General features: G+C 43.5%; 1 protein-coding gene across 4 annotated transcripts in view; it reads right to left on the reverse strand.

Moving 5' to 3' along the window:
• LOC135522848 (brefeldin A-inhibited guanine nucleotide-exchange protein 1-like) overlaps positions 1 to 26096 on the reverse strand; it is a 123069-nt gene that overhangs the window by 86940 nt on the left and 10033 nt on the right. The gene's annotated exons all lie outside the window — the stretch shown is intronic.

Raw genomic sequence — 26096 nt, forward strand, 5'->3', positions numbered from 1 at the left:
CATACTGTGAATAGTGACATTCTCAAAGGGATACACACACTTACATGTGCACACACGTAAGCACGCACTCACGTAACAGTCTTGCTTGCTTCCCTCTCCTTACCCCAACCTAGGCTCGAACCAGGGACCCTCAGCACACGTCGACAACAGTTACCCATGAAGCCTTGTTACCTATCGTTCCACAAAAGCCTCAGCCATTGCAGAGCAAGTGGCGTCAACGATTGACACGCTACTAGTGCGTACCGCTGACTAGCTAGCCATTTCACACCGGTTACACACATTCATTAAGAAGTTAGCGATGCCTGGGTTGACTCATAACCTGCAGCCCCCGCGGTTATATCAGCAGGGCGGACAGTTTAGGGTCATTAAATACTGTGTGGCTAAAAGGTGGGTGGCAGGCGGGCGGGTTGAATAAAGAGAAACAATACCTTAGAACTGGGGTACGTGCAATGCTGTCCGCTGTACGCCAAATAACAACGTGATTCACATTTTCAAACAGTCCATTTATATTTCCATCGGCTATACATTTTGGTTTTTTACTTGTCTTCTCGGCCTTCACTAGCATAAAAACTAAGTCATGGCACAGACTGTGTGGGAAATGATTTAAGACAGACTCTCCAATACAACCCAACATTGCAGAGTTATGTGCATCCTTTCAATCACACCCTTCCCATTAACCTGCGGGGAGTTATTCACCATTTTCAATGAACAAATAAAGTTTCATATATAAGATTGTTAAATAAAGAGCAAAATTATTGATTATTTTTATATTATTATTTGTGCCCTGGTCCTATAAGAGCTCTTTGTCACTTCCCACGAGCCGGGTTGTGACAAAAACTCACACTCATTCTTGTGTTAAATAAATGTATCGTATAGTGTGTGTGGGGCAGGCATACAAAAGATGGCAAAAAACAACATTTGAGAGTGTGCTGACCCTGGTGCTGGAGAGGGGTACGCAGCTGGAGGTTGAATGTTTGAAGGGGTACGGGACTATAAAGAGTTGGGGAACCATTGGCCTACATGTATGCTTGGTGACTGTGTGAGCCACACCAACACATCCAATCATTGTTCTAGACTCGACGAGAGGAGAGGAGTCTGGGTGCTGTGCCGCTGTGCTCTGCCTGATGCTGTATTCACTCTGCTCTGCAGCAGTGGATGTGGATGTTAGCGGCAAAGCCTGAGTTTAATTCACACACTGATATACAGGTGGCATCAAAGCCTGGGTTTAATTCACACAATGATATACAGGTGGCATCAAAGCCTGGGTTTAATTCACACACTGATATACAGGTGGCATCAAAGCCTGGGTTTAATTCACACACTGATATACAGGTGGCATTAAAGCCTTGGTTTAATTCACACAATGATATACAGGTGGCATTAAAGCCTTGGTTTAATTCACACAATGATATACAGGTGGCATTAAAGCCTTGGTTTAATTCACACAATGATATACAGGTGGCATTAAAGCATGGGTTTAATTCACACACTGATATACAGGTGGCATTAAAGCCTTGGTTTAATTCACACAATGATATACAGGTGGCATTAAAGCCTTGGTTTAATTCACACAATGATATACAGGTGGCATTAAAGCATGGGTTTAATTCACACAATGATATACAGGTGGCATTAAAGCCTTGGTTTAATTCACACACTGATATACAGGTGGCATTAAAGCCTTGGTTTAATTCACACACTGATATACAGGTGGCATTAAAGCCTTGGTTTAATTCACACACTGATATACAGGTGGCGTCAAACCATGTGTATTGTAATGCAACAGCAGGGAGCAGGTCTCGAACCCTCGACCTTCGAGCCCGAGGTCTGGTGCAATATCGACTGTGCCGTAAAAGCATGCTCATGTGCAGAGCCGATTTCCGCACTTATAAACCCATGGTCGTTACACTATTATCTCTCTCAACACTGTGACTCAAGGGGAGGAAACGTGTGCGTGTGTGACGTGTGTGTGTGCCAATTTTCACAGCAGTTTAGGAAGTGTATTAAAACACATAGCAACACTCCAAAGAACACTGCCCTCTCGTTATTAAAAAGGCCATTCAAATAGTGACAGCTTAATTATTCATATGACAAAATCTACTTGAGAGTCAAGCTAGCGCACAACACTGGTTTCCCTTTCCCTTTCAGGACCACTTTACAGTCTAGTAGGAATAAATCACCAGTCGATCACAGGCAGTCATTGAATCATTTGTAATATTTCCTCTTGAAAGCTCTTTGTACTCCAGATACAGTTACATACCAAATAAAGGGGGCATTTATGAACAAGTAATATAGACTAGAGGGTGGCTGTCTGAAACCGTGTTGTGTCCTTGTAGAACAGATCTGACAACTGATCTGAAGACATATTAGCATGTCAAGCTTTCATCCCATTCTACACCAGTCTGTCTGTGTAGAGGGCCGCTCCCTTGATCTTTCTGGTCTGTGTTTGTCTTTCTCTCCCACTGCTATTTGTCTCTATGACTGGCTACTCTCTCTGTGTGTGTGTGTGTGTGTGTGTGTGTGTGTGTGTGTGTGTGTGTGTGTGTGTGTGTGTGTGTGTGTGTGTGTGTGTGTGTGTGTGTCTGTGTGTTACGTGTGCGTCTCTGCATGTGTGTGTTTCAGTCTACAGGGGCTGTAAAGCTCCAGTGAGGTAGTTTTATTCTACAGGGGCTGTAAAGCTCCAGTGAGGTAGTTTTATTCTACAGGGGCTGTAAAGCTCCAGTGAGGTAGTTTTATTCTACAGGGGGGCTGTAAAGCTCCAGTGAGGTAGTTTTATTCTACAGGGGCTGTAAAGCTCCAGTGAGGTAGTTTTATTCTACAGGGGCTGTAAAGCTCCAGTGAGGTAGTTTTATTCTACAGGGGCTGTAAAGCTCCAGTGAGGTAGTTTTATTCTACAGGGGCTGTAAAGCTCCAGTGAGGTAGTTTTATTCTACAGGGGCTGTAAAGCTCCAGTGAGGTAGTTTTATTCTACAGGGGCTGTAAAGCTCCAGTGAGGTAGTTTTATTCTACAGGGGCTGTAAAGCTCCAGTGAGGTAGTTTTATTCTACAGGGGCTGTAAAGCTCCAGTGAGGTAGTTTTATTCTACAGGGGCTGTAAAGCTCCAGTGAGGTAGTTTTATTCTACAGGGGCTGTAAAGCTCCAGTGAGGTAGTTTTATTCTACAGGGGCTGTAAAGCTCCAGTGAGGTAGTTTTATTCTACAGGGGCTGTAAAGCTCCAGTGAGGTAGTTTTATTCTACAGGGGCTGTAAAGCTCCAGTGAGGTAGTTTTATTCTACAGGGGCTGTAAAGCTCCAGTGAGGTAGTTTTATTCTACAGGGGCTGTAAAGCTCCAGTGAGGTAGTTTTATTCTACAGGGGCTGTAAAGCTCCAGTGAGGTAGTTTTATTCTACAGGGGCTGTAAAGCTCCAGTGAGGTAGTTTTATTCTACAGGGGCTGTAAAGCTCCAGTGAGGTAGTTTTATTCTACAGGGGCTGTAAAGCTCCAGTGAGGTAGTTGTATTCTACAGGGGCTGTAAAGCCCCAGTGAGGTAGTTTTATTCTACAGGGGCTGTAAAGCCCCAGTGAGGTAGTTTTAGTATGACTGAGAGGCAGTGATTAAGCAGGGAACAAGAAGGCAATGTGGACTAAAGCCTTACCCTGGGAGGAGAGTCAACAGTGATAAGAGACGCAGCGGAGCAATAACCTTCAGACACAGAGAGGGAGGAGAAAGAGAGACAGAGAAGAGGGAGAAAGAGAGAGGGAGGCATCAATGGAATTAAGAAAGAAGAAGGAACCAGAGAGAGGGAGAGAGTTGAGGAGGAAGAGCGAGTGAGGGGGGAGAGGAAGAGAGGATGAGAAATGAGAGATTTAGATTTTATTTTACTAGGGCGACAGCTAGCCTTACTGGGGTTCGACACAAAATGAAAAAGACATTACAGACAAGACTACAATTTACACACCTTAACATGTAGTGTGTGTGTGTGGGTGTCTGTGTGTGTGTGGGTGACTGCGTGTGTGAGCGCACGCATCTAAATGTTACACATACAGTGTATTCGGAAAGTATTCAGACCCCTTGACTTTTTCCACATTTTGTTACGTTACAGCCTTATTCTAAAATGAATTGAAATTGCTTTTCCCCCCACATCAATCTACACACAATACCCAATAATGACAAAGCAAAAAAATGTTGGTTTTTTTGCAAAGGTATTCAAATGTAAAACTGAAATACCTTTTGACATAATTATTCAGATCCTTTGCTCCAGATTCCTCTGTGGAGATGGGAGAATCTTTAGTTTTTTTAGTAAATATTTTCTGAACTCTATTTCTTGAACTGCATTGTTGGTTAAGTAAGCATTTCACGGTCTACACCTGTTGTATTAAGCGCATGTGGCAAATAACAGTTGATTTGATCTTTTCAACTATTGAATCAATATGTTTTGACTATGACAGTTTACAGTCTCAGGTAACACCAAGTAATTTAGTCTCCTCAACTTGCTCAACAGCCACACCGTTCATTACCAGATTCAGCGGTCTAGAATTTAGCAAATGATTTGTAGCTAATACAACGCTCTTAGTTTCAGACATGCTCAGGACCAGTTTAATACTGGCCACCAATTCTAAAACTGACTGAAACTTTTTGTTTAGGGTTGCAGGGATTTCACTAGCTGTGGTTGCTGATAGGGATGAATCATCAACATACATGGACACACAGGCTTTGTTTAATGCCAGTGGCAGGTCATTGGTAAAAATTGAAAAGAGCAGATGGCCAAGAGAGCTGCCCTGCAACACACCACTGGCAGCAAGCTGATAGGTCTGTTGTTAGAACCAGTAATGGCCGCTTTACCATTCTTGGGTAGAGGAATGACTTCCATCCAGGCCTGAGGACAAGCACTTTCCTCTAGGCTCAGATTAAAGATATGACAAATAGGAGTGAATATAGAGTCAGCTACCATCCTCAGCAACTCTCAGTAGTTTCCTGCCTAAGTTGACCCACTTTGACAATGAAGTAAACATAATCATACAAATAATTGGCAACATCAAATGGTTTAGTGATGAAAATAAGTCATCAGATTTGATGAAAATGGAGTTGAATGTCTTTCTGCCCATCATTTCATTTCAAGTCCTCCAAAGGTTTTTCCATCATTCTTTATATCAATGATCTTGGCTTCATAATACAGTTTATTTTTCTTCTTCTTGAGTTTAGTCACATTATTTCTCAATTTGCAGTAAGTCAGATGTGCAGCCAGGCTTAATAGCCAATCATTTTGCCCCATCTCTTTCAACCATACAGTTTTTAAATTCCTCTTCAATCCATGGAGGCTTAACAGTTCTAAGTTCTGACTGGACATGATTTGGAAAGGCACACACCTGTCTATATAAGGTCCCACAGTTGACAGTGCATGTAAGAGCAAAAACCAAGCCATGAGGTCAAAGGAATTATCCGTAGAGCGCCCAGCGAAACTGAGCAATCGGGGGAGAAGGGCCTTAGTCAGGGAGGTCACCAAGAACCTGATGGTCACTCTGACAGAGCTCCAGAGTTCCTCTGTGGAGATGGAAGAATGTTCTAGAAGGACAACCATCTCTGCAGCACTCCACCAATCAGGTCTTTATGGTAGAGTGGCCAGACGGAAGCCACTCCTCAGTAAAAGGTTCATGACAGCTCACTTGGAGTTTGCCAAAAGGCACCTAAAGACTCTCAGACCACGAGAAACAAGATTCTCTGGTCTGATGAAACCTAGATTGAACTCTTTGGCCTGAATGCCAAGTATCACGTCTGGAGAAAACCTGGCACCATCCCTACAGTGAAGCATGGTTGTGGAATGCTTCATGGGGATGTTTTTCAGCGGCAGGGATTGGGAGACTAGTCAGGATCGAGGGAAAGATGAACGGAGCAAAGTACAGAGAGATCCTTGATGGAAACCTGCTCTCAGACTGGGGCGAAGGTTCACCGCAGGAGTGGCTTTGAGACAAGTCTCTGAATGTCCTTGAGTGGCCCAGCCAGAGCCCGGACTTGAACCCGATCGAACATCTCTGAAGAGACCTGAAAATATCTGTGCAGCAACGCTCCCCATCCAACCTGACAGAGCTTGAGAGGATCTGCAGAGAAGAATGATAGAAACTCCCTAAATAGTGGTGTGCCAAACTTGTAGCGTCATACCCAAGAAGACTCAAGGCTGTAATCGCTGCCAAAGGTGCTTCAACAAAGTACTGAGTAAAGGGTCTGAATACTTACGCAAATGTGACATTTCCGTTTTTTATTTGTAATAAATTTGCAAAATTGTCAAAGACCTGTTTTTGCTTTCTCATTATGGGGTATTGTGTGTAGATTGATGAGGGGGGAAAAAACAATTTAATCAATTTTAGAATAAGGCTGTAACTTAACAAAATGTGGAAAAAGTCAAGGGGCCAGAATACTTTTCGAATGCACTGTACATATTTCACAAGGAGTAGCCTATAGATTTGTTCTCTCCTTTCAGTGTGCACATCTTTGTTCCAGCTCAGCACCATCACACCCAGAAATTGACCTCGCGGTCACCACTGTTTGAAGCCCATAGCAGCATTAGAACACAGGCTGACAGACCTTTGTAACAAAGCCGTGTTGACTCAGTCCTTGCTGGGAGAGAGTAGCGGAGATAAAACAGTGGCTCTGTGCTACTGTGACTGCACCAAGACCCTTCAAATAAAAATATATGAATCCTTCAGACGGCATATCCACTGCATAGCTTTTTTCTGTTTCATAAAGACAGATTCATATGCAAGAGAGTGTAAGGAGTCAAAATAATGTAGTGATATCTATTCAACAGGCATACATCAGCCCTGTATTGGATCATCTCTTGGGCATACAGTTGTTTAAACCAAAGCACACACAAACAGTGTTGGATTGGAATGTCGGGGTAGTCATCTTCACTGTCAGCTATATCATGTCATTAGTTGAATGTGTAGGTAGTGTTGACGAGTAATTGTCACCAGTGGCGTTGAGCGCTGAAACCATGGCAACGGTAAGAGCTAACCAGGGCCCTCAGTGAGACAGAGTAACATCCTGGACACCCCAGGGAGTTTTTATTCATGTGGAAGTGGCTGCCCGATTTGGTGCCTCAACCCTCCCAATACCTGAATTCAACAGAGACACACACCCACACAACACACAACTCTGATGCATACAGACACACACAGACACAAAGACAGGCAGACGCACACACACAGACACAGACACAATAGGATGACCTATTATTAATTTGCATCTAATTTTCAGCAAGTGAACCATGACAGCCCTTTTATCTCCCAAAGCTGTTATGAATACAGCCAATTAACAGGGAAAATGTAATGTGACTAACTTCACCTCTTGTTGCCTGTCTCTCTGCCCTATAATATAAAATCTCTTCCACAATCCACAAGTCACAACATTCACCAAGCAGCACTAAAAACAACACATTAGAAGTCCTATTGATCATCCTGTATTGATGTCTGTGCACTAGCCTGGTTCTGTGGTTCTGCTGAGAGCTGACAGGCTTTGTGTTTTATCTGTTCTTTGTTTTATATTGTTCTGTGTATTATGTGGTTCTGTGTATTATGTTGTTCTGTGTTTTATGTGTTCTGTGTTTTATGTGTTGTATGTGTTCTGTGTATTATGTGTTTCTGTGTATTATGTAGTTCTGTGTTTATCTGTTCTGTGTTTTATGGTGTTCTGTGTTTTATGTGTTCTGGGTTTTATGTGTTCTGTGTATTATGTGTTCTGTGTATTATGTGTTGTATGTGTTCTGTGTATTATGTGTTTCTGTGTATTATGTGGTTCTGTGTATTATGTGGTTCTGTGTTTTATGATGTTCTGTGTTTTATGTTGTTCTGTGTATTATGTTGTTCTGTGTTTTATGTTGTTCTGTATATCATGTTGTTCTGTGTATTCTGGGCTTGAGTGGTAATCAAAGGACATGAACACCAGGCAGAGTGAGAGGCCTGCTTTCCCACCAGTAGCCTAACAATCACACATGACAATGCTGATGACCGAGTGAGTGAGTGAGTGAGTGAGTTAGTGAGTGAGTGAGTGAGTGAGTGAGTGAGTGAGTGAGCGGTGACAAACATAATGAGTTGAGTTATTCTAAAATGGATTAAATTGTCGTCGTCCCCCCCTTCATCAATCTACACACAATACACCATAATGAGAAAGCAAAAACAGGTATTTTAACATTTTTGCTAATTTATTACAAATAAAAAATGGGAAATGTTACATTTGCATAAGTATTCAGACCCTTTACTCAGTACTTTGTTGAAGCACCTTTGGCAGCGATTACAGCCTTGAGTCTTCTTGGGTATGACGCTACAAGTTTGGCACACCACTATTTAGGGGGTTTCTATCATTCTTCTCTGCAGATCCTCTCAAGCTCTGTCAGGTTGGATGGCGAGCGTTGCTCCACAGCTATTTTCAGGTCTCTCCAGAGATGTTCGATTGGGTTCAAGTCCGGGCTCTGGCTGGGCCACTCAAGGACATTCAGAGACTTGTCTCAAAGCCACTCCTGCGGTGAACCTTCGCCCCAGTCTGAGAGCAGGTTTCCATCAAGGATCTCTCTGTACTTTGCTCCGTTCATCTTTCCCTCGATCCTGATTAATCTCCCAATCCCTGCCGCTGAAAAACATCCCCACGAAGCATGCCACCACCATGCTTCACGGTAGGGATGGTGCCAGGTTTTCTCCAGACGTGATACTTGGCATTCAGGCCAGAGAGTTCAATCTAGGTTTCATCAGACCAGAGAATCTTGTTTCTCGTGGTCTGGGAGTCTTTAGGTGCCTTTTGCCAAACTCCAAGCGGGCTGTCAGGTGCCTTTTACTGAGGAGTGGCTTCCATCTGGCCACAAGGAAAATATTCAGATTACAAAATCATAATTTTCCAAATACAACTTTTCAGATATATTTTAATATCTGACCAAATAGTCTTCTTAATTGAATTAATTATTTATTTTACCTCACGTTAGTCTCATTCCAAACGTCATAAATTGTTGGTTATCTGCACAAACCCAGTCTTCACTATGAGTCATTCATACATCAATTGTCTTAAATCATTTATTTACTAACTAAGTAATTCAGAAAAATGCATAAACAACCAGGAGATAGTCACAAGGAAATGATAACGGAGTTTCCCTAGTGGAATAAACCGGTATCGCGGCTTGGCGGACAAAAAGGAAGTGGGGGTCAACTGAGATGAGACACTGCGAAGTTGATAATTATAACAATTGAAATGCTAATCCTTTGCACATGAATGCTCACTCATTCGAGAATAATCGCAATCAATATATATATTTACGCTCAGTGTGTCGTCGGGATTAGAGGTCGACCGATTATGATTTTTTTCAACGCCGATGCCGATTATTGGAGGACTTATAAAAAAAAAGCCGATACCGATTAATCGAACATGAGAACATATGAAAGCTGGTGGTTCCTTTCAACATGAGACTTCAATATTCCAAGGTAAGAGGTTTAAGGTTGTAGTTATTATAGTATTTATAGGACTATTTCTCTCTATACCATCTGTATTCCATATACCTTTGACTATTGGATGTTCTTATAGGCACTTTAGTATTGCCAGTGAAACAGTATAGCTTCCGTCCCTCTCCTCGCTCCTACCTGGGCTCGAACGAGGAACACATCGACAGCCACCCTCGAAGCAGCGTTACCCATGCAGAGCAAGGGGAATACCTACTCCAAGTCTCAGAGCGAGTGACGTTTGAAACGCTATTAGCGCACACCCCACTAACTAGCTAGCCATTTCACATCGGTTACACCAGCCTAATCTCGGGAGTTGATAGGCTTGAAGTCATAAACAGCGCAATGCTTGAAGCACAGTGAAGAGCTGCTGGCAAAACACACAAAATTGCTGTTTGAATGAATGCTTACGAGCCTGCTGCTGCCTAACACCGCTCAGTCAGACTGCTCTATCAAATCATAGACTTAATTATAACATAATAACACAGATAAATACGAGCCTTTGGTCATTATTATGGTCGAATCCGGAAAATATCATTTCGAAAACAAAACGTTTATTATTATTGCATATGCATATATGCGGAAATAATCAACGTTTTATTTTCAAAATTATAGTTTCCGGATTCGAACATATCAAGGTCGGATGACTCTGCGTGCAATGAACACAAGAGAAGTGACACAATTTCACCTGGTTAATATTGCCTGCTAACCTGGATTTCTTTTAGATAAATATTCAGGTTTAAAAATATATACTTCTGTGTATTGATTTTAAGAAAGGCATTGATGTTTATGGTTAGGTACACATTGGAGCAGCGACAGTCCTTTTTCCGCACCGCATCGATTATATGCAACACAGGACACGCTAGATAAAGTAGTAATATCATCAACCGTGTGTAGTTAACTAGTGATTATGATTGATTGATTGTTTTTTATAAGATACGTCTAATGCTAGCTAGCAACTTACCTTGGCTTACTACTGCATTTGTGTACCAGTTAGGCTCTTCCTGGAGTGCAATGAGAGGCAGGTGGTTAGAGATTTGGACTAGTTAACTGTAAGGTTGCAAGATTGAATCCCCGAGCTGACAAGGTAAAAATCTGTCTTTCTGCCCCTGAACAAGGCAGTTAACCCACCGTTCCTAGGCCGTCATTGAAAATAAGAACGTGTTCTTAACTGACTTACCTAGTTAAATAAAGGTAGCAAATATTTTTTATGTTAAATAAAAATAAAAATAAAAAAATCGTCCATGTCGGTATCCAGAAATGCTGATTTCCGATTGTTATGAAAACTTGAAATCGGCCCTAATTAATTGGTCATTCCGATTAATCGGTCGACCTCTAGACTGTATGTGTGTATCAAGGTGGCATCTAGATGGTTATTAGTTATTTCTTGTGTAGGCTGCTATCCTACTTGAAACTAGGCCTCTAGAGTGTCAGCCCAGGCTCCAGCCCAGCAGTCATCTCTCCATACTATCTAAGTACGAGTGAGATTTGTCTGTACAGCCGCTTTGTCCCCAGTATCCAAGAGGACAGTCATGCCCTTTAACACCCCCTCAGGCTGTCACTCTGTCAAACAGAATGTCAGTGTAAAGAGGGCTTAGAACTCCCTGATTTAATATGATGTATTAGGATCCCCATTAGTCGACGCCAATGGCAACAGCTAGTCTTACTGGGGTTTGACACATAACGAAAAAATCATTTACTATTTACATACATTTAAAAACATTAACATGCAGTGTGTGTGTGTGTGTGTGTGTGTGTGTGTGTGTGTGTGTGTGTGTGTGTGTGTGTGTGTGTGTGTGTGTGTGTGTGTGTGTGTGTATCTATCAGTCATTATATATACACAACAAGTGGGTCACATAGGGAGAGGCGTTGTTCTGTGAGGTGTTGCTTTTTTACATTTTTTTAAAACCTGTCAAACAATGTCAGTGTAAAGACTGAGCCTCCCTGTACACCAGTCTCACTGCCTGGACTCACTAGGTGTGGATGGAACGGGTATTACCACTAGCTATAATACCCTGCACACAGGAAAACACTCACAAAGATACAAACAGACAGAAACACATACACACATGAACTTCCCCTTAAACTGGAAACAGATATTATTCACCTACACAATACCTGCTATCCTCACTGGCCAATGGAGAACCAGAACACTTCCTGAAATTCATAAACAACATCAAACTCATTGGTCTCCACTGTCACTTAATATGCTTTAGATAATGGTAGGGCCTTAGCCACAGTCTAACAGCAAGCAGGGTAGATTTTTAAATCAGATTTACTTCACTACAGCAGCTACTGTGCTGCTAAGGATAGCAGACTTGTTTACATTGAATAGAGAGGAGGCAAACCAGGAATACCCTCTCTCTGATACACAATAACACACACACTGGCTGTAAACAATGGATGAGATGGTTACAGAGGTTAATCTGTTTAGTACGTTGATCCTACCTTCCCTGATCTGATAGCACAACCACATTATAAACACCTCTGTTCATACTGTACATTCTGCACATTTCCTGAGAGAAACAGAGGGGCTGTTATGACGGGAGCTCAATAGAACAGACCACATTTCCTGAGAGAAACAGAGGGGCTGTTATGACGGGAGCTCAATTGAACAGACCACATTTCCTGAGAGAAACAGCCTTCCTCAGATGACTGGCTCGTCACTGAGACACTGCAATGAACACACCCCACTCAGAACTATGTGCTGGCTACTTGATAGTTAAGGATTGTATTGAATGTCTGATACAACAACTGCCTGACAACAAGGGGCTGACCAGTGGCCACAGTAAAAAACAAACTAAAAGTGTCTCTCTTCTCATGATTTGCAATGACTGCAGATTCAAGAAACTCAAGCTAAAAAGACAAAGTCCTGTTTGAAAGCTCACCTCCAACCCTCCTTTATTCAATGGGTATTGGAAGGTTTATTTGGGAGCAAGCACACGCAGATGAGCAGTTTGATGATGCGTACAAGCTGGCACACAGCGATGCCACGGCTGGAAGGCTACAATCTACTTCTATGGGCTGACTACTTCACCTGGAAAAGGATTCCTGCTGACTCAAGCTGTTTGATCAACACTACTAATTCAATAAGCAGCTCCCGCCCTGGCAGTGAGACACGCACGCACGCACGCACACACACACACACACACACACACACACACACACACACACACACGCGCACGCACGCACACGCACGCACGCGCACACACGCACACACGCACACACGCACACACACACACACACGCACGCACGCACGCGCACGCACGCGCGCGCACACACACACACACACACACACACACGGAAGAAGGGAGGAGGATAGGGGGAAGGAAGGACATAACCTCCTACCATAGACAGGTCAGGACACAGCAGACTATTTTCTCATGCTCTACGTGTGACACACATGCACACACATCAGGGGGTCACAGGTCAATCTCATTCTCAGGTTCATTCACCTGAGCTGTGTGTGTGGGTGTGAGAGCATCCATCTCCTGCAGTGACATTTCCATATCAAAGGCATTCCACCCATCTGAATCTGTCATGAATCCAATGCAGATTGAAACACCCAAGACACGTCGGCGGCACCTCTCTCACTCTCTCTTCTCGCTCTCTCTCTCTCTGTGTGTACATAAACACAGCATTCATTCATCTCTGCTTCACTTGCCTCACTAATCCAGTGATTCTTCCCTCCCCCCAAGGCTACAAAGATCAATAACACAGCATATTGGACAGAATAGTGTTGCTATAGAGGCTGACTGGTAGGGAAGGAGATATTTAAAACGTAAAGCCAATGAAATGTAGACACACTGATAACACTGAGTGCCATAAGAACAGTTTATCTGGGCATTGAGCCCTAAAAACACAAGAAAGAGGCTTGACAGCCACCATGTCAGATTGTTCAGAAAATGTTTCTGTTAGAAACAAATAAGATTAGCATTCCTGAAACATTGTTTTGTTTAAAATATCATTTGATCTCTGAGAAATTAAGCTAATCGATTGCACCCAAACTGGCCATTTTAATCTATAGGATTTATATACGATTCAATAAATATACTACCTACAGTAATATCCGATTTGGACCAAATGTTTTTTTGAACAAGGAGTTAAACATGAGGAATCCAAAGAAATGCCACCCACGGATCCCCCCACGCCCCACGGCCCACACCAATCCCACCCAAACAGCCAGTATAGAGTATCAGTTCTCTGACAAGTACAGTGCCTTGCGAAAGTATTCGGCCCCCTTGAACTTTGCGACCTTTTGCCACATTTCAGGCTTCAAACATAAAGATATAAAACTGTATTTTTTTTGTGAAGAATCAACAACAAGTGGGACACAATCATGAAGTGGAACGACATTTTTTGGATATTTCCTACTTTTTTAACAAATCAAAAACATTTCATTCTCAACCACACACCAGCACAATAACCTGCTGAGCCACTGTCAGCGACATGCTTGTTATCAAAAAAAAAAACTGAAAAATTGGGCGTGCAAAATTATTCAGCCCCTTTACTTTCAGTGCAGCAAACTCTCTCCAGAAGTTCAGTGAGGATCTCTGAATGATCCAATGTTGACCTAACTGACTAATGATGATAAATACAATCCACCTGTGTGTAATCAAGTCTCCGTATAAATGCACCTGCACTGTGATAGTCTCAGAGGTCCGTTAAAAGCGCAGAGAGCATCATGAAGAACAAGGAACACACCAGGCAGGTCCGAGATACTGTTGTGAAGAAGTTTAAAGCCGGATTTGGATACAAAAAGATTTCCCAAGCCACTGCCTTCCAAGACGAGTCTGGTCAGTGATATTGGACTGCCTGTGTACATCTCTTCCTATGTGGCCTTCTTTCTGAAGAAAACCTAAACGTCAGTGATGAGGTTGTCAAGTGGGACTGAACACACATCGGAGTCCCCCGAGTGGCGCAGCGGTCTAAGGCACTGCATATCAGTGCTAGAGGCGTCACTACAGACCCTGGTTCGATCCCGGGCTGTATCACAACCGGTCGTGATCGGGAGTCCCATAGGACGGGTTAGGGAAGGGTTTGGCCGGGGTAGGCCGCCATTGTAAATACGAATTTGATCTTAATGGACTTGTCTAGTTGAACAAAGGTAAAAAATGAATAATAATAAAACATAAACAAATGCGTGTGCACACACATGCAGATCAGTCTCTCTCAGATGCTCTTTAACCACTGGCCCAGGGTCAGATACACTATATATACACAAAACTATGTGTTTATCTCCATAGACAAACATTGGCCTTAGAATGGCCTTACTGAAGAGCTCAGTGACTTTTAAAGTAGCACCGTCATAGGATGCCACCCTTCCAACAAGTCAGTTTGTCACAAGTCAAATTTCAGCCCTGCTGCCCCGATCAACTGTAAGTGGTATTATTGTGAAGTGGAAAGGTCTAGGAGCAACAACGGCTAAACCACAAAGTGGTAGGCCACAGAAGCTCACAGAACGGGACCGGCAAGTGCTGAAAAAAATATTGACTGTCCTCTGTTGCAACACTCACTACCGAGTTCCAAACTGCCTTTGGAAGCAACGTCAGCACAAGAACTGTTTGTCGGGAGCTTCATGAAATGGGTTCCCATGGCCGAGCAGCCGCACACAAGCCTAATGTCACCATGAGCAATGCCAAGCGTCGGATGGAGTGGTGTAAAGCTCAACGCCATCAGAATCTGGAGCAGTGGAAACGTGTTCTCTGGAGTGATGAATCACACTTCACCATCTGGCAGTCCGACGGCCAAATCTGGGTTTGGCGGATTCCAGAAGGCCACTACCTGTCCGAATGCATAGTGCCAACTATAAAGTTTGGTGGAAGAGAAATAAGAGTCTGTGGCTGTTTTTCATGGTTTGTGCCCCTTAGTTCCAGTGAAGGGAAATCTTAACCCTACAGCATACAATGACATTCTAGATAATTCTATGCTATCAACTTTATTGCAACAATTTGGGGAAGGCCCTTTCCTGTTGCAGCATGACAATGCCCCGTGCACAAAATGAGGCCCATTCAGAAATGGTTTGTCGAGATCGGTGTGGAAGCGCTTGACTGGCCTGCACAGAGCCCTGACCTCAAGCCCACTGAACACTTTTGGGATGAATTGGCTGTAGAATGGCTTGAAAGAGCCACTAACCTAGCTAAGCGGCTAACGTTAGCCATTAAGCTAACGAAGTTAGTCCCAGATTAGTTTTCCAATGGAGCCTACTTTGTCTGTATGGTTCCAGCGCTGTAGGAGCTGTATCTACTACGCTTTGTTTCAGGACAAACTGGATCACTTAGAGTTGTGGCAATTGTTTGCTTGTCGAGGATTATAGGCTTGAGGTGGCTTCCTTGATCACGCAGGTTGCCAGCCTACGTAAGATACTGGGGAAAACACAGAGTGGAATGTTTACCATTTCTACGCCGGTGGCTGGACGGCGCATGTTGGATGCATCTCTGTCTTGTCATTTGTTGTTATCCGACTGGCCGCTGTTGCCCAGAGTTTGTTTGCCAGGGGAGCCATCTCCTGGCTCTCCTCCCCCATCTGATAGCGGAGTCTAAGGAGCACAGCAAGAGGAGCATGGCAATCAACGATGGTGGCATGTGATGAGCCATGGAAGACGACGATAGCGGCCTCCCGCAAAGCAGTCTACAATGTCAACGAGAGGGCCGGAGCGAATACAAACAACGAATAGATTCGCCCACCCTGGAGCAACCTGCACCGTCGTCGCTGGGCGTACCTGTGTCTGCGCCCGCTGTGCCGACTCCTACTCCTTCCCCTATGATTTCGAGGTCGCCGTCAGAAACCTTCCGTCCCTGCTCTGGATCAAGCAGGGCTTCTCCATCTCTCGGAGGCCTGCACCATCCTGTGAAGCATGGGAGTGGGTGGATTTCCTAGTCCTTCTCGCCAGCTGTGATGTTGGGCAGCGCCGTGGTAAGAAATGTGACTGTTCCTGGTGCAAAAACAATGTCCTATCCCAGGAGCTTAAGTAAATGACATTACTAAGCTGCTCCCGAATGTCCTACGCCAGGACATGGACATTGATTCTATCGTAGTCCATGTGGGTTTTAATGACATTATGAAGGGCAGCTCTGAACAGTTGAAACTGGATTTTAAAAGAGCTGACTGACTCTCTGTTAGACACTAATAAAAGACCCACCATATCGTGGCTCTGTGCCCTCTCTGAATCGTGGCATTGAACACTTTAGCAGGATTCTTTCTCTTCAAAACTGGCTACATGATTATAGTAGCTTAATGGGTGTAACTTTTGTTGACAATTTCTATACCTTTTGGAAACAAAACAAGCTTTATAAGGAGGATGGGATCCACCCAAATCATTTGGGGTCCTGGATCCTTTCACAGCATTATAAGGCTGCGTTGAGACAATGACTTATCAATGACTCAAGCCCAGCTCAGTTAATCCCTACCATTGTGTCACTGAGTCATCATAATGCTTTAGCAAATGTACATTACACCAGGGGCATTGGTAGATACAATGTACGTAACCTAATTTATGTCCCTCTAACTGGCCTGAATGCCTCTGCTGATCCTAAAGCTTTAGTATGCAGCAATCATGTGCCTATGAACCAGATTTATGCAGGTGAGGCGGTATGCCCTAGTAGGAAGTCCACCGTGTGCAGCTCACCCTGCACTAACATATATAACATGAGAATATCTACTGCTGCTAAGCTTCCCAGTAAAGCAATGAAAACAAGTAAACATACCAGAAAAGTGCTCAAAATAGCCCACAAAATAACTTGCTAGTAACAGATGACATTCTTATTCTGACCATCTCTGAAACTCATTTAGATAATACCTTTGATGATACAGTGGTAGTAACAAGGTTATAACATTTACAGAAAATACAGAAATGCCAGTGGTGGAGGTGTTGCTGTTTATATTCAGAACCAGATGTCTGTAAAGATTAGAGAGGAGCTGATGTTAAATACTGTTGAAGTAATATGGCTACAGGTTCATCTGCCTCACCTAAAGCCTATTCTGGTGGGAAGCTGCTATAAACCACCAAGTTCTAACAGTCAGTATCTGGATAACGTGTGAAATGCTTGATAATGTATGTGATATCAACAGAGAGGTATATTTTCTGGGGGATTTAAATATTGACTGGCTTTCATCAAGCTGCCAACTCAAGAAAAAGCTTCAAACTGTAACTAATGCCTGCAACCTGATTCAGGTTATCAGTTATCCTACTGGGGTAGTTACAAACAGCACAGGAATGAAATCATCAATCGATCACATCTTTACTAATGCTGCAGAAATGTTCTTGAAAGCAGTATCCAGATCCATCAGATGTAGTGATCCCAATATAGCAGCCATATCTAGGAAAACCAAAGATCCGAAGGATGGGCCTAATATAGTGTATAAGAGCTCATACAATAAGTTTTGTAGTGATTCCTATGTTGTTGATGTAAAGAATATTTGTTGGTCCGTGAGGTGTAATGAGGAGCAAACAGACGTTGCACTTGACACACTTATGAAATAGCTTAACCCAGTTACTAATAAGCACCCATTTAGAGTAAAGTAAAGCTAGTGTGTCTATGAGTAAAGCCAGTGTGTCTATGTATGCGGATGACTCAACACTATCCACGTTAGCTACCACAGCGACTGGAATGACCGCAACACATAAAGAGCTGCAGTTAGTTTCAGAGTGGGTGGCAAGGGATAAGTTAGCCCTAAATATGTAAAACACTAAAAGCATTGCTGGCTCAAAGTGGAGGAGAGATTGACTTCATCGCTACTTGTATTTGTGAGAGGTATTGACATGTTGAAAGCACCGAGCTGTCTGTTTAAATGACTAGCACACAGCTCAGACAGACATGCATACACCACAAGACATGCTACCAGAGATCTCTTCACAGTCCCCAAGTTCAAAGCAGACTATGGGAGGCACACAGAACTACATAGATCCATGACTACATGGTAACTGATGCAAGCAGTAGAATCAGATTGTTTTTCAACTGATAAAAATACACCTTATGGAACAGCGGGGACTGTGAAACAACACCAAAATAGGCAGAGACACATGAACATACACACGTATACATGGATTTTGTGTTGTAGATATGTGGTAGTAGAGTAGGGGCCTGAGGGCACACACTTTGTGTGTTGTGAAATCTGTTATGAATGTATTGTAATGTTTTTAAAATTGTGTAACTGCAGCAGCTAATGGGGTTCCATAATAAATACAAATAGGAACACCGACTGCGAGCCAGGCCTAATCGCCCAACATCAGTGCCCAACCTCACTAATGCTCTTGTGGCTGAATGGAAGCAAGTCCCCGCAGCAATGTTCCAAAGTCTAGAGGAAAGCCTTCCCAGAAGAGTGGAGACTGTTATAACAGCAAAGAAAGGAGACCAACTCCATATTAATGCCCATGATTTTGGAATGAGATGTTCGATGAGCAGGTGTCCACATACTTTTGGCTGTGTATTATCTCACACAATGAAGCTTAACATTAGCACCAGGGTTGAGTAATCTGATCATAAATCTGTTTGTAGGTGGCAACCTCCAACTCAATCTCTCCCCTGAGCATCGGTAAACAGAGGGCAGCTGCAGCTGTCATGGCGAACCAGGGGAAAGTCAGCCCCCTGACATTTCCATTGTGTTGGGTCAAAGGAAAGATTGCACTGCAGTAATTAAATTTGGGAGAGGAGAAGAGTGGAGAGGCAGGAAACCCTGGCTACCAGAGGTTGTCTGGACTACCTAATGTGTGTTGTGGGCCTGGAGCCCCATGGACTCCCGGGCCTCCAGCCTACTCACGCAGGCCTGCTAAAGCCCCTGTCTAATCATGCTGGGAATCACTACACTGACTGACTGCCATAGTGGAGAGATGGGAGACGGTTTCTGCTGCACCAGGCCTTGATTATTACACAGTTATTGAGGTCTTTGTTTTTGATCAGGAATCCAAAGGGCCAACTCTCATCAACCACCTACTCCTTCAAACCTGCTCAGTATGGGGCCCAGGCTGGCATCTCTCTCTGTTTATGTCAATTACTCTTTCTCTCTCTCCCTCCCTCACTTGCTCTCTGTATGTCAGTACCCTCCTTTCTTCTCTCCCTCAATTTTCTCTTACTCTCTCTCCCTTCCTCCATCCCTCTTTCTTCACCATTCAGTCCCTCCCTCCCTTCCTGATCCTCCTCTCTCACCATCTCCTTTAGTGAGGGTGATGTATGGTAACTGGTTAGCCTTGTATCAGCCCACCTCAGATGCACACAGATGGCAGGATCTGCATAAATATCAGCATCTTAACTAATCCAACACCACCAAATGACAAGGGAAAGAGGAGGAGAATATTCCCTCCGTTCATCTCTTTGTTGGCTCCTGAAACATAATTATTTCATCACCTCTGCATTTGCACGGATCATTCATGTATTATGGATGTTTGGGGTATCAGTGTAACAAAATATTTTGACAGGTGCGATACAGAAAAACCCAACATAGAGGAACTGTAGAGTATTAGCTAATTTTCCTCCCAACTTGGTTCTTTCTAGAGAAAAGAGTTGGTTCATTTCATTATCAGGTCTAGTTTGGGCTTAAAGAGAGTGACTTTCTCCCTGCTAATGATGTGAGTAGTAGTGAACCTGCTGGCTTACATCTGAGCTCAGCTGCCTGTCTGCACACAGCCTGGTGGGGCAGAGACAGGAGTGCACCATGGGGTGTCTACTGGGTCTACAATTAAACTACTAAGCTGTCTGTCTGTGGCGCGATTATCTGCCTATATGAGCAGTTAAAGGGATAATCCACATCCAGAAATAAAAATCAGGAAACTCCTGTCAATTTGGAGAAAGACTATGTTCTGTTAATGGGTAAAATAAACAATTCCATGATTTAACTTCTGAGTGGTCCGTCTGTGAAAATCAGGAAATCGTCTAGGAACGCGTCATAGCTACATAATTATCATCCCCTATCACATTTTATAAGGCTTTTAAAACAATTACCAGCACCCCAGATCAGCCAATAGATGGTATGGGCGTGTCTAGAACACATCCATTTGTGTATATCGTCATGACAAAGTCAATATTTTGCTTAATGTGCTCAATCTAAACAGTGTACCAAATTATTCAACTCAGTTTCTTCTTCAAGTACCATGTCGCAATGGGCCCTGTGTGTCTGTGGGAAACAGAGACGATACAGAAAGGAAGAGATAGGAATCCCATTGGGCAATGAATGGAGAAACGCCCCACCCAACTGACTGTCGACCCAGCACATTCACATTGTCACGCTGCATCATGCAGTTGCTAAGCTAATCATCACGCAATCCCTTCTCAAAGTCGGGGATTGAGTAGAGAAACCTGCCTATTTTCCTCAAAAGTACCTAATCTCACAATTCCAAAGCTAAATGATATTACAGAGAACAAGTTCATTATCTCACATCTTGGAAAATATTTGCAGTGTTGTACTTCTTGTTCACGAAATCCATGCTAAAGTTCATTTTTTGAGTTAATGCTTTTTTGACTACCATTCACTCCTTGAAGGAGAGCTTGTCCTTGTCCCAGAATCACTCAGAATGCACCGCACGACCCATTGACGACTTATGTGCAAAGTACACAAGATGCGTTAATATGATTGTAACAGAGTTTCCTCATCACCTCAAAAGTCTCTGTGGGAAAGTAAGGTCACGTTGCTCTCGCTCTGGGCAGAGACACCGTTTATAGCTCAGTGGCAGAGACAAACTGCAAGTTGAACTCAGTGAGATACTGCAGTTTGTTTAGGCGGTTTTAAGCTAACTAGCTACTTCACATGCTGATATTGACTTTCGTATTATTGTGTGCTGGCTGGCCAGCTCCCAAGCCCAGAGAGAAAGAGCATTTCATTGAGGGTTTTGTAGTAGACTTGAGCTGCAACAGATTTCTAAAAATTATCTTCACATGTTTCTACCAACCTTGTTATAACAACAAAATGAAATATGTGTTCACAAAACTATTGTTTTCACATATTAGTGTTATTTAACACTATTGAACACTGGTAATCATAGGAATCAGTGGTTTAGGGTGGATTCTCCCTTTAACCAAGGCCATAAGGCTAGAAAAAAAAGAGCTCTTCTCCTCGGTATCCTCTCCCTTTCTCTCCACTCCCCTCCTCCTCCTCTCCTCTCCCCCTTCTCTCATCTCCCCTCCTCCTCCTCTCCCCCTTCTCTCCTCTCCTCCTCCTCTCCTCTCCCCCTTCCCTCCTCTCCCCCTCCTCTCCTCTCCTCCTTCTCTCCTCTCCCCCTCCTCTCCTCTCCTCCTTCTCTCCTCTCCCCCTTCTCTCCTCTCCTCCTTCTCTCCTCTCCTCCTTCTCTCCTCTCCCCCTTCTCTCCTCTCCTCTCCCCCTTCTCTCCTCTCCTCTCTTCCTTCTCTCCTCTCCCCCTTCTCTCCTCTCCTCTCCTCTCCTCTCCTCCTTCTCTCCTCTTCCCCTTCTCTCCTCTTCCCCTTCTCTCCCCTCCTCCTCCCTCTCCTCTCCCCTCCTCCCCCCTCCTCTCCTCTCCCCCTCCTCTCCTCTCCCCCTTCTCTCCTCTCCCTCTCCTCCTCCTCTCCTCCTCTCCCTCTCCCTCTCCTCTCCTCTCCTCCTCCTCCTCCCTCCTCTCCTCTCCCCCTTCTCCTCTCCCCCCCCCTCTCCTCTCCCCCTCTCCTCTCCCCCTTCTCTCCCCCTTCTCCCCCTCTCCTCTCCCCCTTCTCTCCCCCTTCTCTCCTCTCCCCCTTCTCTCCTCTCCCCCTTCTCTCCTCTCCCCCTCTATTTTTTCTCCCCTTCCATTCCATCCACTCACTCCTCTTCTCTTCTCTCGCTCTAGACAGCCCAGAGCCCAACATATGCTCCTCACTGAGGGAGAGCCAGCCTGCAAAATAAATTAAACTCACCACATTCACACTAAACAACAATACCCTGTGGTAGGCCAGGCTTGGCCAGACTCCATTCCCAAACACACACACACACACACGCACATACACACTTGCCTGCACTTCAGTCCGTGTGCTCCAAGTTTTGGACAATTTACTCACTCCATATTTTAAGTTGCAACCAAAAATTACAGAACGCACACACACACACCGATCTGTCTCCATTTACGCGAGAAACAGAGCAGCAGTGAATATTTCCAGAAGTCTGAAAGTAAAAATAACACTAATTTACTCTCTCATCCATAGTCATGCTCTGGTAGCACTGGCTCCCTGGTGTCTCAACCTCACACAGCTAGGTATTCCATGTTTGGCTAGGCCTCCCCTTGGTTATTGAATTTATTTTCCTAATGTTAGGAATATGATAAAAACTTGTCTACTTTATACAGTGGCAAGATAAAGTATGTGAACTCTTTGGAAAAACCTGGATTTCTGCATAAATTGGTCATAAAATTTGATCTGAACTTCATCTAGGTCACAACAACAGCCAAACACAGTCTGCTTAAACTAATAACACACAAACAATTATACGTATGTATAATTATACTGTATGTCTTTATTGAACACACCGTGTAAACATTCACAGTGCAGGGTGGGGAAATTATGTGATTTAATAACTGGTTGAGCCTCCTTTGGCAGCAATAACCTCAACCAAATATTTTTTGTAGTTGTGGATCAGACCTGCACAATCAATGGTCAGGAGGAATTTTGGACCATTCCTCTTTACAAAACTGTGTCAGTTCAGCAATATTCTTGGGATGTCTGGTGTGAACTGCTCTCGAGGTCATGCCACAGCATATCAATCGGGTTGAGGTCAGGACTCTGACTGGGACACACCAGAAGGCGTATTTTCTTCTGTTGAAGCCATTCTGTTGTTGATTTACTTCTGTGTTTTGGGTCATTATCCTGTTGCATCACCCAACTTCTGTTGAGCTTCAATTGGGGGACAGATAGCCTAACATTCTCCTGCAAAATGTCTTGATAAACTTGGGAATTCATTTTTACGTCAATGATAGCAAGCTGTCCAGGTCCTGAGGCAGCTCCAAACCATGATGCTCCCTCCACCATACTTTACAGTTGGGATGAGGTTTTGAGGTGTGCTGTGCCTTTTTTTCTCCACACACAGTGTTGTGTGTTCTTTCCAAACAACTCAACTGTAGTTTCAGCTGTCCACAGAATATTTTGCCAGTAGCGCTATGGAGCATCCAGGTGCACTTTTGAAAACAGACGTGCGGCAATGGTTTTTTTTGGACAGCAGTGGCTTCTTCCATGGTGTCCTATGAACACCATTCTTGTTTAGTGTTTAACGTATCGTAGACTCATCAACAGAGATGTTAGCATGTTCCAGAGATTTCTGTAAGTCTTTAGCTGACACTCTAGGATTCTTCTTAACCTCATTAATCATTCTGCACTGTGCTCTTGCAGTCATCTTTGCAGGATGGCCACTCCTAGGGAGAGTAGCAACAGAGCTGAACTTTCTCCATTTATAGACAATTTGTCTTACCGTGGACTGATGAACATCAAGGCTTTTAGAGATACTTTTGTAACTCAACAATTCTCAGCTTTAGGAGAAGTCATGAGCCTAGGGGTTCACATACTTTTTCCAACGTACACTTTACATTATGTATTCAATATAGACAAGAGAAATAAAATAATTTGTGTGTTATTAGTTTAAGCACACTGTGTTTGTCTATTGTTGTGACTTAGATGAAGATCAGATCAAATGTGTTGACCAATTTATGTCGAAATCCAGGTAATTCCAAAGGGTTCACATACATTTATTTGCCACTGTAATTAAATACGCCTTAGCCTATGCACCATTTGATGGTGCTAAATAAGTAGCAATCACAATAATACATTGCTGAGAGCTAATAGGAATCATTTGATCACTTGGGATAAATGCTAGTTACTCTAAACTCTTATATAATTGATCTTAAAACCGTTTTGGATTTATAAGGACTTAGTACTTACAAATCCAAAACGAAACCAACAGCAAGTATCCCAATGAGGTTTTCTTACAGTCCGTATAACCAGTTGCACGTATATTTTGTGAAAAACTATGGAGCAAACTCTCCCCGTAGTTTTGTGTGCAAGATAATCACTGTAGTGCATGCTGGTCCTTTGGGAGTCGCAATGAAAAAGCTGCAATAAGAATTTGGATCCCTTATTGGGCTTATCATGTTCAGTGGGCCTAATGAGGGCATATGTTCAGTGGGCCTAATGAGGGCATATGTTCAGTGGGCCTAATGAGGGCATATGTTCAGTGGGCCTAATGAGGGCATATGTTCAGTGGGCCTAATGAGGGCATATGTTCAGTGGGCCTAATGAGGGCATATGTTCAGTGGGCCTAATGAGGGCATATGTTCAGTGGGCCTAATGAGGGCATATGTTCAGTGGGCCTAATGACCAGAAGTGTACTGTTCCCAGTGGAAGGTGACCCTAATGACCACATGGCCAGCACAGTGCCCACATTTATGTGAACACTGAACTATTTCTATAGTTTGCAGTATGTTTACACATAGGCCTATAGACCTCTACTTCCTGTCAATGTACAATAGGTAAGATGTATTTTCAGTGCTTGTTTTTGCTATCTAACACTTGTGAGCTTGGTACAGTGCCTTCATTAAATAACTTGAAATGACGTGTTATTACAGAATGCAACCAGAGACAACCAGCACAGTTTACCTTTGGTTTGAACTTAGATTTTACAGACCGGCAAAAACATCCCACTTGGATGCATATTCATCACCATGTTGGCAGATGGTGATGTTAAAACTGCTCTGTCCTGGAAGCCTGCGTCACCACATTGGATACACACAGATCATTGCTCTTAGGCACAAATTATACATTTCAATACTCCACAATTGTTCAGAACAAACTTTGAGTGAAATAAATGGAAACGGGCTCCCGAGAGGTGCAGCGGTCTAAGGCACTGCATCGCAGTGCTAGAGGCATCACTACAAATCCCGGTTAGATCCCGGGCTGTTTCGCAGTCTTCCGGGTTAAGCAAGCAGTGTGTCAAGAAGCAGTGCGGCTTGGCGAGGTCGTGCTTTGGAGGACGCACGGCTCCCAACCTTCGCCTCTCCCAAGTCCGTATGGGAGTTGCAGCAATGGGACAAGACTAACTACTAACTGGTGAGACAAAGGGGTAAAGAAATCAAATCAAATAAATAAATGGAAACACATGGTTAATACCAAGTATTCAGATATTGTCCATGAAATTCCTTTGACTGATTGAGGGCCACATAAAATGTACCCACCGTGTGTGGTTGGTTGTGGCAAAACAAATTACAAAAGTACATATGTGACAAAAATAGGCAATAACATGCTGTAGATAGCTGTTAAAAGTTTTCGGAGAGAAAAACATTCCCGAAAGGCCTTTTAAGGAATTGTATTCTGCTATCAGCGCACACATTCTTCCTGAATAGTACATCATATATTCTGTTCATACTTATATATAGCTTCATCTTCATTACCATCCACACCCAGGAGGAAAACAGTTTGCCATAGTAGTTGCTCCATAACTTTGTTCATGTCAACCTTACTTTTGGGAAGGCTCCTAAGCAGCATATTAGAAATGTGTTGCACGCCTCTTTTCCGCAACATATGAATGAAATGAGATCTACTATGGTTCAGCTCACATTGCTTATGTCACGTTGTTCGTAATAATGATGATCGGACCAAGGCGCAGCGTACACAGAGTTCCACATGTTTAATAAAGAAACTCACCAATATAATACAGAACAATAACGAAACGTGAAGTCAAATGCAG

Source organism: Oncorhynchus masou, chromosome 30 (assembly GCF_036934945.1).
Source record: "Oncorhynchus masou masou isolate Uvic2021 chromosome 30, UVic_Omas_1.1, whole genome shotgun sequence".
NCBI classification, from domain to species: Eukaryota; Metazoa; Chordata; class Actinopteri; order Salmoniformes; family Salmonidae; genus Oncorhynchus; species Oncorhynchus masou.